The sequence below is a fragment of the Macaca fascicularis genome, chromosome X (assembly GCF_037993035.2).
Source record: "Macaca fascicularis isolate 582-1 chromosome X, T2T-MFA8v1.1".
NCBI lineage: Eukaryota > Metazoa > Chordata > Mammalia > Primates > Cercopithecidae > Macaca > Macaca fascicularis.
Genome location: NC_088395.1, coordinates 135,311,057 through 135,327,768, shown reverse-complemented (window position 1 = coordinate 135,327,768; position 16,712 = coordinate 135,311,057). Strand labels below are relative to the sequence as shown.

Below are 16,712 nucleotides of genomic sequence, written 5' to 3'. Positions count from 1 at the left end.
GACTCACAGATACAAATGGCTCCGGGAGAGAGATGCTTGGCTGCGGTTGTGCTGGTAATACCTTAAGGCAAGAAGTCTAATATGCTCTCACTTCCTCTTGAAGGGGGAATGTTTCCCCCTTCAAGGATGCCCTTAAAGTTCATTTGTGTTTGCATTCACCTAGGTACAAAGACTGATGGTGTGTGTGTGTGCACACATGCACATGTATGTTGGAAGAATCATGTGGAGTTCAAGCAGATTGTTTTCATTACTGTGGGCATTTCTCAAGGATGCCCATGAACTTTACCCCTGGATGATAGTGCCCTGGTATGAGCTGAAGGGTAAAGTTAGAATCAATATAATTCAGGCTTGACAGGGTGGGGTTGGGAAGAAACAGTGATTACAAGTGAAGAGACTGAGCACAACTAAGAACACTACCCAGTAATTTTAGAGCTGGTCACCAGCACTATAGTGATGCATAAGAAGCAGGAGACATGGTCCATGCCCTCACAAACCATCTAGTATAATTGCTAAGACACAGTACACAATGGAAACAACATCAGGTAGCAGGATCAGCAGACATATTCCATGTAGCTCCACAGGAAACATTGGGAGGCAGATGGAGACTGGGTAAAAGGATGGGCTTTTAATTATTAGATCTGTTCAATAGTGGAAGAGGCTGCCTCGTGGGGTGCTGAGCTTCCTCCCAGTAGAGGTGTTCCTGAAAGGACACAAAGATAGATGTGTACCCGCCCCCCACCCGCTACACCCTTGTTCTGCTCTCTAATCTTTGCACATACCAGAGATTTCGTAAGTTCTGTGAGTACCTGGTTTTCTGCACGTACCAGAGAGTTTGTTTTGCACATACCAGAGATTTTGTAAGTTCTGAGGCAAGGTCACAAGACGTGTTTAAGTAAGATAAACTCTTGCTGCCATAAACCTCTCCCGCCTCAAAGTTTGAACCAAAATATCAGAAATGGCGGGAACCAATCATAGTTAGCCAAATCGCCTTGTTCAAACACTAGCCAATCATATATCTGATTTGTATAATAACTCTATGCCCACTTTTCTTAGACTATATAACACTGCTCGGAGCTCAGTGGGGGAGCTCTCCTGCCCGTCTCATTTCACGAGTGAGGGAGAGTTCCAGGTTCGAACCTGTAATAAAGATCCTTGCTGCTTAGCTTTGACTCTGGACTCTGGTGGTCTTCTTCGGGGAATAAACGGTCTGGGCATAACATTCCAAGGTGGGATGCCTCTTTATCTAGGATGCTGCAGTCCAAACGGAGTTTAGACTGCATGGCCTGCTCCCTCTTAGAGTCTGGGACTTTGCAGCTTTATGCCTTTTAATTGACCTCACATTTTGAGAGGTATGTAAGCCACACGTGGTGACAGCAAAGGCTTGACCAGCAGGTTGGAAGTGCTTACTAGACTAAGAATTCATCCTCAGGCTGTGCATCGGGATCTGTGTCTGACTAGGAAGAAAGCCTGCTAAAGACTTCACTGACTTGACTGCTTCAGGGCTGCTCTGGGAAAGTGGTTTCAGACGTCTCTCTTCATAGGCAGGTGTCAGCCAAATGTGTGGCAAGTCACCTCACCCTGGGAGGCGCTTTTATGCCTAAAGCCTGGGGAAGCACTAGAACTAAAACATCGCCTGAGGGAATCTGCTGCAGGTTTGGCTCTGCAAACTTTCCCATCCGGCTAGTGAGGAAGTCCTGATTGAAAATGGCAGAGGGAAATTAAAAAACAGAGGAAGCAGCTTTAAACATAGCAACCTCTCACCTGCTTCACTAAGGCTAAGCTGGGTCCTAATATACCTGTGAGGAAAATGAGGCTCAGAGATATTTGAAGACACCTGCTTTAATGTCTTCTGAATTGCACTGTGGGCTCCTCCCTCAATACCAGAGTTATGTTTCCCAGGCTTGGAAAGAGTCTTCTTAATGGTCTCAGGGGACCACGTCTCCATTGAAAGCGAAAATCACCTCCCAGCCCTTCACAAATCCGGAGTGAAATGCGTGGAACTAGACTGAACATCATTATATGATAAACTAGTACTTAAATTTCATGTAAGTCTCAGGGGGTATGACAGAGGCAGAGAAGACTTCTGCTTCTTGTTGATGCAGTTATTGGCCAAGATGTTGTTCTCCGCCACATATAAAGGAATTATTACAATGATTCGTGTTCACTGCTGATCCAATTTAGTTTTCCATTGCCAAGTTGCCAACAGGACTCCTTTGGGGGTGAAATGGGGAACTGGACCCTGAAATCAAGCTCAAAGCAAGCTATCTAACATTTATTGAGAACCTAAAAGTTAGGTGTAACTTGGATTATCTTAGCAATTTATACAATTATGGCTCTGCCATGAGTCATACATTTGGTTTCCTTCATGTCCCACCTTTTGGGGAAAATGTTTAGTATGTGAGTGTCTATATAGGACAGCTATTTATTTGCCTTCAATAGTGAATTGCCTCAGAACTTTACTTCCCTCTACCATGGGCTACGTGGTCCTCCACTCTGGCTTAAACTGGTAGTGGAGTCCGCTTTGCCTCAGCTTTTCTGGCAGGGGATCTTGTAGATTGGCAAGGTGTCCAAGATAACCCTGGGATTGTTCTCAATGAATAAGGTTTTGCTGTGCTCCAATTGGGATTAAACCTTTCGTTTACTCCAATATAAAGAGACTCGACATAGTAACTCCTCGGGACCAGGTGTGGCTTGAATAGCTCTTGCAGCAGGTTACTTAAAAGTTTCCTATGCCCGGGAGATACACCAGAGCAAAGCTGCAATTTTGTTAAACTTTGTAGGATTTCAAAATCCAAGGTTCCCAAGGCTCTGATACATATCCCTCCTCCTCCTCCGCCCCCACCCCCACCCCCACCCCCACCCAGCATCTTCATCATTCTGGGCTCTCCATTCTGTCTCCTCTTTTCTCCTTGTTGAAATATGTTTCCAATCTTCCAGGCCTCTCAAACGCATCGGTGTTTCCTGCTTCAGTGGTCCCAGTGGAGTCACTCATTCTGTATTTAATGTATTCCGCACTTTAAATGGGCCTGTTAATTACTCCCTCCTCACTCTGAATTTACTAATTTATTGATCAAATTTCTTTTTGTGCATGTGAGTTTTATTTTGTATGTGCAAGGAATTTATTTGGATCAATTTTATTGACCCCCTCCCACCCCCACCTCCTGGGATACTTTCCCAAACTTTAATTAAGTCTCTGGGAAGTCTCCTTGCTTAAAAGGGAGCTTCTTGCTTTCTCCTTTGTGAGCGTTGATAGCATCAACGCTCCAGGCTAAGGTCGGTGTAACCACATTCTCAAGCAGGGGGATAATTTAAAGGGCAACTGGGGGGAAGAACTAGGGCAGGGGTTCTCAAAAATATGCTCCTCAGAACATCAGCCTCAGTGTCACCTGGGAACTTGTTAGAAATGCAGATTCTGACTCCACACCTATCTACTGAATTGGAAAGTGGAGTGGGATCCAGCACTTTTTTTTTTTTTTGATGGAGTCTCACTCTGTCGCCCAGGCTGGAGTGCAGTGGCATGATCTTGGCTCACTGCAACCTCCACATCCTGTGTTCAAGTGATTCTCCTGCCCTCCACATCCTGTGTTCAAGTGATTCTCCTGCGTCAGCCTCCTGAGTAGCTGGGATTACAGGCGTGCACCACCACGCCCGGCTAATTTTTCATGTTTTTAGCAGAGACAAGGTTTCACCATGTTGATCAGGCTGGTCTCGAACTCCTGACCTGGTGATCCGCCCACCTCAACCTCCCAAAGTGCTGGGATTACAGGCGTGAGCCACCGTGCCCAGCCCCAGCACTGTTTTTAAGAAATCCTGTAGGTGATTCTCATGCCCACTGAAGTGTGAGAACCATTGCTCTAGTTCAGGGTTTGTCAGCTTCAACACTATTGACATTTTGCGCCAAATAATTCCTTGTGGTGGGGGCTGTCCTGTGCATTGTAGAGTGCTAAGGCTAGTGGCCCCTCTTCACTGGGTGCCAGTGGCAGCCCCCAGTTGTGACAACCAACAACATCTCTAGACATTGCCAAATGTCCCAAAGGGGATAAGATCATTCCTGGTCGAGAACACTGAATTAGAAGATTCAAATCACCCTCCCTTCCCTCTTTAGAATCATCTCTTCTTTATTTGTCTTGGGGACCACATACATAAGACAAAAGTATCCATGAGGGAGTTTCTTACAACTTCTAGCATATGACCTTGTTTCATTTTTCACATATATATATTTCCTATCCCCAAGTACTAAGTACTGTGTCTTGGTCTAGGCCAATAATAAGCCCAAAAACCCAATTTGTTTTAACAGTTCATTTAACCACCTAGGATTAATGCCCCATTCCCTGGCCTTTATACAAAACTCCTGAACTTTTCCAGAGAGTGATCTGATTTTCATTTCCCTTAGAGACTTGAGATTATTTCCACGCTGTGAAAGAATTGGGTGGAGGGATTCAGACAATATCATCACTAAGGAGCTGGGTGGGAATAGGAACTAGGCAGCAGCTTCTGCTCATGCCCCTCTCCTTGCTGAGAATGCCAAAGTATCACTGAAAAATGACAGAGGACAGGTGAAAGTTACAATTAGTGCCTAGATTAAATGGATCAGGTGGAATGAATTTGCTTTTGGAGCTAAGTCCTCCTATCTACTGTAACCCGCTTCCTCTATGCACACCCACTGCATTCTATCCCTCCTCTCTTCTGTGGCAAGCCTGCCCTTCACTCCCATGCCTGAGTGACTCCATCTCCTCCTCTCACGAAGTACCACTACATGTATAGGGGCAAGAATGCAGATTTAGGGAGTTGCTGAGCATATGGTAATGCCACTGTCAACTCCAGTATGTGGTCCACTGAGACAAGCACGAGTTACAGGAGCAGTCATGGACACTTGCCTCCTACTGCAGAAATATGCCGGAAAAATTAGTGTTTTTTTTTTTTTTTTTTTTTTTCTTAAGGTCAATCTGGGAGATGTGGCCACTCCTCAGCAATACCCTTAACCTCATGGAGCATTCTTCCCCCACCCGGGCCAGTCATCCAGTGAGCCAATTAAGAGGCAGCCAGCTGGAAGGCTTTCCACAGTGCCAATCTAGATGGGCCCTAAAACATTACTGGAATAAACTAGCAATATCGTGCCAGTTTATTCAGGTTTCCATACATGACTTCACGGAACTAGTGACGTGTAAATTGGTTCTGCTCTTTCCAAAACTGACAACATCCTCAAGTGAAAATTAAAAAGAAAAACCAAACAAACAACACTACCACAAACTCACTTTACAGTCCAAATCAGTTGAAATTTTGACACCTAATTTTGACACCTAATAATGCATGGCATAGTGCTGATAATAGCAGCAAAAGATTTATTAATTAAACTTTAAAATCCTTTAGTGTGACTCTCAGGAAATTGTTTGGCTCAGAAATATGCAAAAGAAAAATGGAGAACATGAATGAAGACTAGCAGGAAACATGCTGTTAAAATAGCTTCACAGTGAAAGTAAATTATTAAATGACTCTGTTTTATTAATAAAAAATCAGTTTTCCCACCCCTGTTAATGTTAAACAGATATTTGAAAGGCATGTCCAAAGCAATCCCAAGTCTCAGGCCTTCCCTGCTCAGGTCTGCAGAAAGCAGCTAAAAATGTACTGTATTCATTGGCTCAGGGAATTAAATCTTTCAGGCTCCTCCTACATTCTAACTGCCTGCACTGTGCCTTGCTATGTGTGCATCTGTGTTTTCAGACACCCTTGGGTTTCTGTCTTGGCTCTCCTTTCTCACCTTGCTTTCTTTAGACTTGGTAGCCTGGTTCCCATAGAAGCCGCCAGTAGGAATTGCCCCATGCTTCCAACTTTAGAAATTCTGTTCATATGCACCTGTGGCAACAATAAATCTCAGTCCCAAACTCAGGTGTGCATAAAATGTAGCTTTCTTAGTTTTCTCAAAGTTGTTGTGGTAAAAAAGAGTGGGGACTCAGAATTTTTAATTCTTTACTGTTTATAAGAAGTGTTAATTCTTTACTGTTAATAAGAAGTGTATTATGCCAAAGATGTAGAGAACTATTCACTAGCTAGAGGCTGGGGCACACTACACTCTAGATCCTTGTGTCAAAATTGCAGGCTCTTTTATACATGAGTATAAGCTAAGATCCTGTTGCAAGAATTGTCTTGTGATAGTGGGGGATGGGTAGTTTTGTAATCTTCAGCTAGAAAAGGTGAAACCCAGTGATACTCAGCAAAGTGCAAGAAATAGACATTAGTTAACAAACTTCCAAAAGGTTATTTAAAAGTGGCACTGGTAACATTCATTTGAAAAGGAAAGGAGGTCACTGTGTTTGTCTGATGAAACATTAGGGATCTCTCATTTTGCTGACACTTTTTCTCTTCTAATCATTGACATGCAACGTCTTTTATTATAGGAGCTAATTTCCTCTTATAGTCCGTCCTCTGTGGATTTGTGAGTCCACACATTTTTACCTGTACATGAACTTGGCTATGAATATGCCTTGCCAAGGGTTACACTTGTTCATCATCACCATAAGAGACATTCCAGGGAGATGAACATGGTGGGATGCAGGAAAGAAACACCTTCCTGATAGATGATGGCAAACTACAAAAGTAAGCAAGGTGAGCACTGGTAAGAAGACTTGGCTGGTATTAGCTCAGTTGGTTCCCAGTTCATATAATTAGTCCTGGAGTTATCTGTCCATGCACTTCATTGAGACTTCATTGTGGTCTTTACCTCAGTGAATCATGGGTGCCAAAAATGACTCCCTTATTCCTTCTAGACTAAAGATGACACAGGGCTTTCGAACCTAAGGGTTCTCATCTAGCCTTTAATATCTTAATTTGTATCTGGATTTTGCTGAGGAGTTAGATTTGCCCTGTTTTTGGTGGGGGTTGTGGTTTGAATCCTTGGCTCTATGGTTCATAGGTGGGGAAAAGCTTGCAGTTAGGTTTATGTTTCTGTTGGGTGGTCTGGAGTCCACACAGCTGTGTATGTAGGTGGGTCCAGGGAACTTTGAAGGATCCAGCACTTCTGAGTTTGAGGTGGTTCGTTCTCTGGAATTTCCTGCATAGACCTAGTCCCCTGGCTGACATGGATATCTTGGTGTGGATTCCCATGTTGGTCTGTAGCCTGAACACATACTGAAAGGAACTGTAGACATTAGCTCTTGACTTTAAGACTGCAATGTATCCTTCAACATTTGAGGGCAATCGCTGGACTACTAGCTAGAGGACAATCTCATGAGGGTTTAGTGCACAGTCCAGTGACTTGCAGCCCACAGGAAGTTTACTTCTTTTAAACATTCAAAATTTGAAGGGCTTTAGGCCTCTTATTAAGGCCTGTTTCATGGCAGAATGTACTTAGTCCTTGCTTAATATTGGACATTTTGCCTTTGCTTCCACTTTGTAAGAGTTTTGAGGGTGGTAAAGAGTGTGTGTCTGAAATTTGTTTTTTACAGCTTTAGATAGGTGGTGAAAATTTTGTTCCATAAACTAGAAGCCTTGGTCTGATTTCATATTAAGAGGAACTTTCCAGTGAAAAAATGTATTCCTGAAGCATTAAAAAAAAAAAAAAAAAATCAGTAATAGCACTATCCTCCTATTGCAGAGGAAAGCCTTGGGCCATCCAGAAAAAAAAAAAAAAAAAAAAAAGGCACATTACTACTCAGACATGGGAGTATCCCACTACCTGCAAACAGTCAATAAAATCAATTTGCAGGTAAAGGGCCTTCAACTCCAGTTGTGTCCTATGTCACATTTGTTGCAATTTTCCTGCATTACAAGTAGCACAAAGAGTAGCTGACATATACTGAGAGAGGCTATATTGGAAAATCCCAGTATAAATTTGGTATTTTTTATTTATTCCATCATCTACCGCCCTTTACTTATGGGTACCCTATGGGGGGAGGCTTGGACTAAGATGGGAGGAAGGACTCAGAGGTCACAAGATTCCTGGCAGGATATGGTAAACAGGATAGGAAAGGCAGGCTGCTGAGGAACTGTCAGCAGTGAACACTGTCCAAGCAGTGTTCCTTTTGGTGAAGTCCCATTGTGGGGATGGGGCAGATAGGATCTGAGGACAGGATAGAGGGCTGACAGTCCATGTATCTGTGCAAAAAGCAGCATTAGCAGCTGCCCCACCTTGAGCGTGGCCCTTTTTAATATTTTAGTGGTCTGATAAGCAAATCTGCCTGGGAACTAAATACTTTTAAAAAATTAAATCTATAAAAATAAGATGCCTAAAGGTCTTAGATGTTTCAGTACTGAAAATTTAATAAGATTGTACTTTGAAATCATAACTGTTAATTAATTACACATTTCAAATTATATTTACATGGCTGTCACAAGGTGAAATCTCTCATGTATCATGAATATATAATCAGATATACAGAGCTTCCTTCTTAACACAAACATATAAATACATTAGTTTACTTCTTTTAAACATCTCTATACCTAATTCTGTGTTATCCCACCTAGGGAAAAATTATCATACCAAATCAATGAAGATATTTGCTGCCAAAGATTTAGGCATGGAGGCCAACTGGATTCTCATTCATGACCCTAATAGGACCTCCTGAACCCCATTTATGTTGTTTTAAGAGTGATTCCATAACCTTAAGAGGTAAGTGATCAGTGACTTAGCCCATTTCCCTGGGATAATGTTATTACATTACATAATAAGTCTGTAGTTTCCATCCGAGTTGATAAAATCTTATGATATTGTAATGTAATTCTCCTCAAAGAACGTAGAAGTTGATGGTTTCTTGAGATATGTTAATACCTTTCCTGTTGATTCATATTCTTAGGGCCATACATATCTTAAGGATACTTACGTTTATATACAATTGAATTCCAGATATTTCATTTCTCTTTGTCTGACTTGAGATTGCAGTTTATTGGCCATTCTGATATTCCCCTGGCATCAGAAAATGCCCTTCAACTGATGTATTTACTAGTTTCTATATTCTGTATTGATACAATAATCAATAATGCCTCATGAATGAGAAATAAAACTCCATAGAAATGCATTCTGTTCTTTTTTTTTTTTTTTTTTTTTTTTTTTTTTTTTTTTTTTAATTGAGACAGAGTCTCACTCTGTCGCCGAGGCTGGAGTGCAGTAGCACTGTGTCGGCTCACTGCAACCTCCGTTTCCTGGGTTCAAGAAATTTTCCTGCCTCAGCCTCCCAAGTAGCTGGGATTACAGGCGTCCACCACCACGCCTGGCTAGTTTTTATATTTTTAGTAGAGACAGGGTTTCACCATGTCGGCCAGGCTGGTCTTGAACTCCTGACCTCAGGTGATCCACCTGCCTCGGTCTCCCAAACTGGTGGGATTACGGGCGTGAGCCACTGTGCCTGGCCATTCTGTTCTATTCACCTACTCTTGAAATCATCTGTTATGGTTTCTTTTTGTGTATCATTATGGAAGCATGGTTTTTCATAGACTTACTGTATTTCAGTCACCTATAGTAATTATTTTCTTTTTAATGCTGAAGACTTCAAAAACTTTTGCTCCATTCTTTATAACATGAGCCAATACTCATTGAAAGTTTTGTTGCTTTCTGGTACAATCCTATTTTCCTGGCTCCCCTTGTGCCTTTCTGCCCCAGACATGGAATCAGTCATGTTTGAAGGAGTCATGGTTCCTTTTAGTGAAAGAATAGTATCAGAGACCAGAATCTGAATGCTAAGGGGGCACTGTGTGGTTATCATTGCTCTTGGCTCATTTCAATGAACAGAGCTAGAAAAGGTTTGTGATTTTTCTCTTTTCATATTGTTATTTTACATTTATCTCTTATGGTACAGAATTCCTTCCTAATGTTTTGATTTTGAACACAGTAAATATAGTTACTTATTTTCTTAATCTGGTTAAAAAAAGAATAGTTTCAAAATAACAATATAATATTAAACAATAAACCTACAAAGTAAAGTTCAAGATTTTCTATACAGTTCTTTTTGTTCTTAGCTGCATCCCACTAAGAATGTACAGTCACCTTTCTTTATCCGAATCATCCATAACTCCTCATTCTGTATGGTTAAATAAGTATTTGATATTTTCATTCAGTTATTTGTTTGCTTTCAATTTGAAGGCCTTGTCTTTTAGTAGTTGATATTTCTTTTTTTTTCTTTTTTTGAGAGGGAGTCTCACTCTGTCACCCAGGCTGGAGTGCGGTGGCACAATCTCGGCTTACTGCAACCTCTACCTCCTGGGTTCAAGAAATTCTCCTGCCTCAGCCTCCCAAGTAGCTGGGATTACAGGTGTGTGCCACCACGCCTGGCTAATTTTTATATTTTTGGTAGAGACAGGGTTTCACCATGTTGACCAGACTGGTCTCGAACTCCTGACCTCAGGTGATCCACCCGCCTCGTCCTCCCAAAGTGCTGGGATTACAGGCATGAGCCACCATGCCCAGCCAGTAGTTGATATTTCTTAGTTTTCAGAAAGTGAAGGCTTTTCCTGGTGGAGGTAGGAATTAAAGAAAATGGGGGAGTCCCCTTACCTCTCTACATAGAGATGATAAAAAGATTCAGATGCTCAGTTTTCAAGGTTCTGTTTAATATAACCCAGGGGAATGAGCTAAATCACTGACTTCTTCACCTCTTGAGGTTATAGAATCACTCTTAAAACAACGTAAATAGGGTTCAGGATGTTCCATCAGGGTCGTGAATGAAAATCCAGTCAGCCTCCACACCTAAATCTCTGGCAGTAAAGATTCAGATGCTGTTTTCAAGATTCTGTTTCATATATAATGGTACAAGGTTCGTGTATATGAGTTTTGACTGAATAATTCTGACTCTCATTATTTAATTTCTAGTAACATTAGAACCTCACATTTTCACATATTCAGTTGAACTCTACTGAATTCTGTATTTATCTTAAAACTTCCTAACTTCTTGATTTATTTTCTGAGCTACATGTTCTTCTCTTTTTCATAACATTGCAATGCTTCCTTAAAAACTATATATATCACACTATGTACTGATAACCAAAGTTTGCAATTTATGACATGATTTTTCTAATTAGTATTATTTTAATGCAGTGATATTCATAGTCTTTAATTTTCCTGCTGGAAATCAAGATGATACCTTGAATTCCATATAATTAAAAAAAACAGTACTTATAAATATAAGTTCTGAAGGTTTTACCCCCAAACCCTCTTTTGATTCCTGGCTCACCACTCTAATTTTACTTTGCATATATGTACCAGTATCTTTCTTTTAATTGTATACATTCCCATTATAGAATTTCAGTTTCTTGGAGGCTTCTGGATAAATACTTTATTGCTGTATGAACTCAAACTGCTAGAAACCAATTAAAAATGTAAGAAAATAGAACCAGATTATATTAAAATATAGTAATTCCTGAAAAAATACATCTTTAAACTTTTTCCAGAAGCTTTAAGTTGATTTTTTCTGTAGATTTGAAACATTCCCAGATTATCTATTTCTTCTACAATTTATAAAAGAGTACATTTTTAGAATTATAGCAATTTCTACTGAGATTCCATGGTTTATGTTTCATTTACATAAAGCTTTGAGTAGTTTATTTCAGTGCAGAAATCTGATCCTTGCATCAGATTAATTATGCCCTCGTTCCCAATTTTGCTTTCTGTAGGTACTGCACGACATTGCTTTTTTTTTTTTTTTCTTTTTTTTAGGCAGAGTCTCGCTCTGTCGCCTAGGCTGGAGTGCAGTGGCACGATCTTAGTTCACTGCAGCCTCCACCTCCTGGGTTCAAGAGATCCTCCGATTCTCCTGCCTCAGCCTCCTGAGTAGCTGGGACTACAGGCACGTGCCAACAAGCCTGGCTAATTTTTGTATTTTTAGTAGAGACGGGGTTTCACCATGTCGGCCAGGATAGTCTCGAACTCCTGACCTTGTGATCTGCCCGCCTCAGCCTCCCAAAGTGCTGGGATTACAGGCGTGAGCCACTGCGTCCAGCCGCATTCTTTAAGATTAAGGTAAACTGAAAACATTTCCTATTTTCTTAAACAATGTGCTTTTCACTAATCTTTTAGAATTTAAAAGCTACTCAATACTAGATTCCAACATAAATTATACATATTTTAAAAAACAAAATTCAAAAATGAATATTTTATACCAAATAGGAAATTTAAAATGAACCGACACATTAAGATTAGAAAGAGTCTTGCAATGTACAGATTTTGTCTATGTCTCGTGGTTTGTCTCTGCTTTTTTGGTACTTCCTGTCTGAAATGTGGAATATTTGTCTCTTCTTGTCCTTTGGACTGAAAAAAACACCCATAGGCAGTCCATCTAGTTAAGAGACAGAAGACTACACCTACATTTTTGAGGTCCTAGTAGGGAGTTTTCACTACAAACTTATACTGACAGTGTGGATTCTTACCAGAAATGACAAAGCCTTTCTGAACTGAAAAGGGTTCAGGTACAGAGGATTTCCAGGCAGCGGAGGGGAGGTGAGGACTGAGGATGAGGTCTTAGTAGGTATGCACTCAGCCAACATTCTCTCATCCATCATTTGGGGTCTGTGTTGCGTTTTCTTTTGTAAGGACTTGCTGTTTCCTCACCTGTAACCAGAAAGTTGGGAGTTCTGGATTCCTCTTTTCTGCAGACCCATGGATCTCACTCACTGGCATCTTGTTGCTGCCATGCAGGCAGGGTCAAGAAGTAGGGTAGAGAGCACTCCTCTCTCCTATCTTACTTCCCCCAAATTGGGGAAAATGGTCTCCATTCATAGTTCAGGCTAAGACATTTTGTTTTTACCAGAGAATCCCCTTCTCCTAAGTGTTTCAGCTTTTGGAACTTAAAAACCAGAATGATTTGCCAGCTAGTTACGTTTTTTACTCTGCCACACACCTCTCCTGAGAATAAGCAAAGAGCTACTTGTTTGAATAAATGGAAGGGAGGGGGGAAATGCCAGGATGAATCTACTCCCACCCTGTAGATTAGCAATAATACATATATATATAATTATATATATATATATATTTTGAGATGGAGTCTCACTCTGTCACCCAGGCTAGAGTGCAGTGGCGTGATCTCGGCTCACTGCAGCCTCCATTTCCTGAGTTCAAGTAATTTTTCTGCCTCAGCCTCTCCGGCAGCTGGGACTACAGGTGCCCACCACCACACCTGGCTAATTTTGTTTTTTATTTGTATTTTTAGTAGGGACAGGTTTTTCCATGTTGGCCAGGCTGGTCTTAAACTCCTAGGCTCAGGTGATCTGCCTGCCTTGGCCTCCCAAAGTGCTGGGATTACAGGCGTGAGCCACCATGCCTGGCCAATAATAATATTTAAAAAACTGTCACAGCCACATACCAAAGCCCAGGACCTTAGGAAATGAAGGCTATAGGAAGGGACCACATCTGATAACAGCCCAAAACTAATCAAGGTGCTTATTGGTCCCAAAGATCTTGTAGGAACAGTGTTAGAAGGAACCTTTTAGATATAAGAAAGGCAGGAGCACATTGGCTGGTCAGTTTAGGGAGAATTTAGGGAAGTCTATTGCTTCTAAATTTAGAAGTTGTGTTTAGCATTTTACTACTCCCAAAGCCCATTTTCCCCCTTCATTGTAATTTTTTCTTTTGGAAGAAGTGGTTGAGAGGATTCCCTAGTTATTGGTCATGTTTCGGGAGAAAATAAGCCAAGTTTTAAAATCTCACTTTACCCATCCAGTAACCTTTGGGCAGAGGGCAGGATGAGGTATTGAGTTATTTCCAATTTGTGAGGACCTCCATGTTACCTTACTGTCTCCTGCAAAGCCCATTGCCAGACCATGAGCCTAGAGAGAGGACAGAATAATACCAACGTAGGAGATGACAAAAGGTAGACAGGAAGAAAGAAGAGATGGTTTTCTTCCCACTCAGTTTTGTGATCAGGGATGAGGAGGCTGGTGAATTGGGACCGTGGTGAACGGGAGTAAGCACCTGTGACCAAATCCTATGGCTCCAGAGAAAAGTGTGCAGTACAGAGTAATGCAAGAGAAGGGCAAGGCGTGGCTAACTGATGAGGATATGGACCCTTACTTCACAATGGAGCTGTGCAGTGCACATTTACATTGCATGTCTGTCAAGAATTCTTGGATGTGTCCAGAAATGGCTACATCCTAGAACAATAATGACATACTGAAATTTAATGGCATGAAAACAAACAAAATCCATCCACTCTCAATGCAATAAACTTGTGACTGTAGCATCCCCCAACATTATTTGGGTGATGAAAGATTGAAGGACATTTAGGCAAGTGAAGTTACCAACTGGCTAAATTATCTTTTATGATAATTTTCTCAGAAAGATCCCAGAATACTGATCCTATCAATAAGTCCATATTTTATATTTTATTCCAAAAGACAAGCTAAAATATCTCAGACTGGATCCAGGTGAAAAACAAACAAAACAAAAACGGGTTAAGAGAGCTTACTGGAGATCTAGTAGTGACCTGTGTGAACCTATTACCTGCTTCTTTTTTTTTTTTTCTTTTTTGAAGTAAAACCAATATCACTGTCCTGGTATACAGAACAAAACTGGGGAAAGCTCCTTTAGAAGCTCCTGAGCCATCATGTGGGGAGCAGCATTCAGACAGGCTTAATAGTCCAAAAGTCTATTAAAGTCACAAGCACACACCCTGTGCTTAGTAATTACCGAGTACACTTATGCTAATTAGTCCAGATTTACAGATTAGCAATGCATTTTAACGATTTAATTATAATCTCAATGTGATATATAAGGGATGAAATTGAACATTGCAATGCTGTTACTGATTGGAGCTTCTTTGTTTTCTTATTATTTTTAAAGGTGTGCACACATGGGTTGGGGGAGAGGGAAGAGATTTATAGGCGTTCTAGGAATGCTCATGTAATAGAACCCTGGCTTATGATAAAATAACTAGAACAGAAAACTCTAGCATTGTACATTCAACAGAAGGAGTTTCCAAAAAGGGTTCAGTCTCTGAAAGGATAAACTGATTAAGGGGCTATCTACCTCCAAATGCCCTAGTAAGGGCCACTTAATAAAGAATTTTGTTAATATTGGTAAAATTTAGCCAGTGTTAAGGCATAGTAAGCTAATCGGAGACAAAGATAACGTATAAGTAATAGCTTTTAAGAAATTCACTTATTTGAATTGCTCATTTAGCACCCCCTGTCATTTAATTGAGAGTAGGATCTCCAGGAGAGACCAAAAGCTTGATACGAGTTTAGCAGAAAGAAAAGGAAAAAGAGTTGGCAGAACAAGGCCCTGGTTACACTTTCCCTGGCTTTGGGAGTTACAGCATGAGGGCATCAGGGCCGGGAGAGAGAATATCAAAGACAAATTTTATTCACTTCCAAATTTGGCTCTAGTTAGTTTTATTATTCACTTCACCAGGAAACCTGAAACTAGAGAGATAAGCCCTTACATTTTTATAACACGTTCTAACTTTGTAATGAGCTCTGTTCGTTATCACTTTTGATCTTCACAGAACCCTGTGAAGTTAGCAGAGTCAGGTTTTATTACATCCATTTGGCAAATAGCCACCTGCATTGTCATCTTCTTCACTTTTGTGGTGGATCATTCTTAAGCAGGGAAAAGGCTCAAGAAATTGCATAGATACTTAAAGAGATAAACTGCTAAATTAAAACAAAGATAACACTGTTCTATCTGGATTGTGTTTTCAAAGCAACTTTATTTAGGTAGAACTGACATATATAATATAACTGCACATATTGAAAGTATACTCTTTGATAAGTTTTGACATATGTATATACCTGTCAAACTATCACCACAATCAAGATGATGAGTATATCCAACACCTGCCAAAAGTGTCTTCCTGCCTCTTTGTATTTCTTCCCTCCCTGTCTTCCCTGCTCTGGTTTTTTACTTTCTTCTCCTTAATTTGAATTTCATATGCCCTTCTTCTAGTTTCTTAAGGTAGAAGGTGAGGTCATTGATTTGAGATCTTTCATCTTTTCTGACACAGGCAGTGAGTGCTATAAATTTCCCTCTAAGTACTACTTTGGCAGTAACCCCAAACTTTGATCAATTGTGTTTTCAATTTTATTTGGGTCAAAATACTTTCTAGTTTCTCTCTGGAATTCTTCCTTGACTCATGGGTTGTTTAGAAGTATGTTATTTAGTTTACAGATATTAGGGGATTTTCCAGATATTTTTCTACTACTTATTTAGAATGCAATTCCATTGTGGACACAAAATATCCTTTTTATGACATGAATCCTCTGAAATGTATTGAGACTTGTTTTATGGCCCAGAATATGGTTTGTCTTGATAAATGTTCTATGTGTACCTGAAAATAATTTGCATTCTGCTGTTGGATAGAGTGCTTGCTCTATAAATTAGGTTAAGTTGATTGGCAGTATTTATTATTATTATTATTATACTTTAAGTTCTGGGGTACCTGTGCAGAATGTGCAGGTTTGTTACATTGGTATACACGTGCCATGGTGGTTTGCTGCACCCATCAACCCATCACCTACATTAGGTATTCCTCTGAATGCTATCCCTCGCCTAGCCCCCCAGCCCCCGACAGGTCCCAGTGTGTGATGTTCCCCTCCCTGTGTCCATGTGTTCTCACTGTTCAAACTCCCTCTTATTCTCATGAGTGAGAACATGCAGTGTTTGGTTTTCCATTCTTGTGTTAGTTTGCTGAGAATTATGGTTTCCAGTGTCATCCACGTCCTTGCAAAGGACGTGAACTCATCCTTTTTTATGGCTGCATAGTATTCCATGGTATATATGTTCCACATTTTCTTTA

The 16,712-nt window shown here is 40.6% G+C and overlaps 1 long non-coding RNA gene across 3 annotated transcripts in view; it reads left to right on the top strand.

The window, feature by feature from the left end:
* Positions 1-16,712, top strand: part of LOC141409381 (uncharacterized) — a 124,499-nt gene that overhangs the window by 41,447 nt on the left and 66,340 nt on the right. The window lies entirely within an intron of this gene.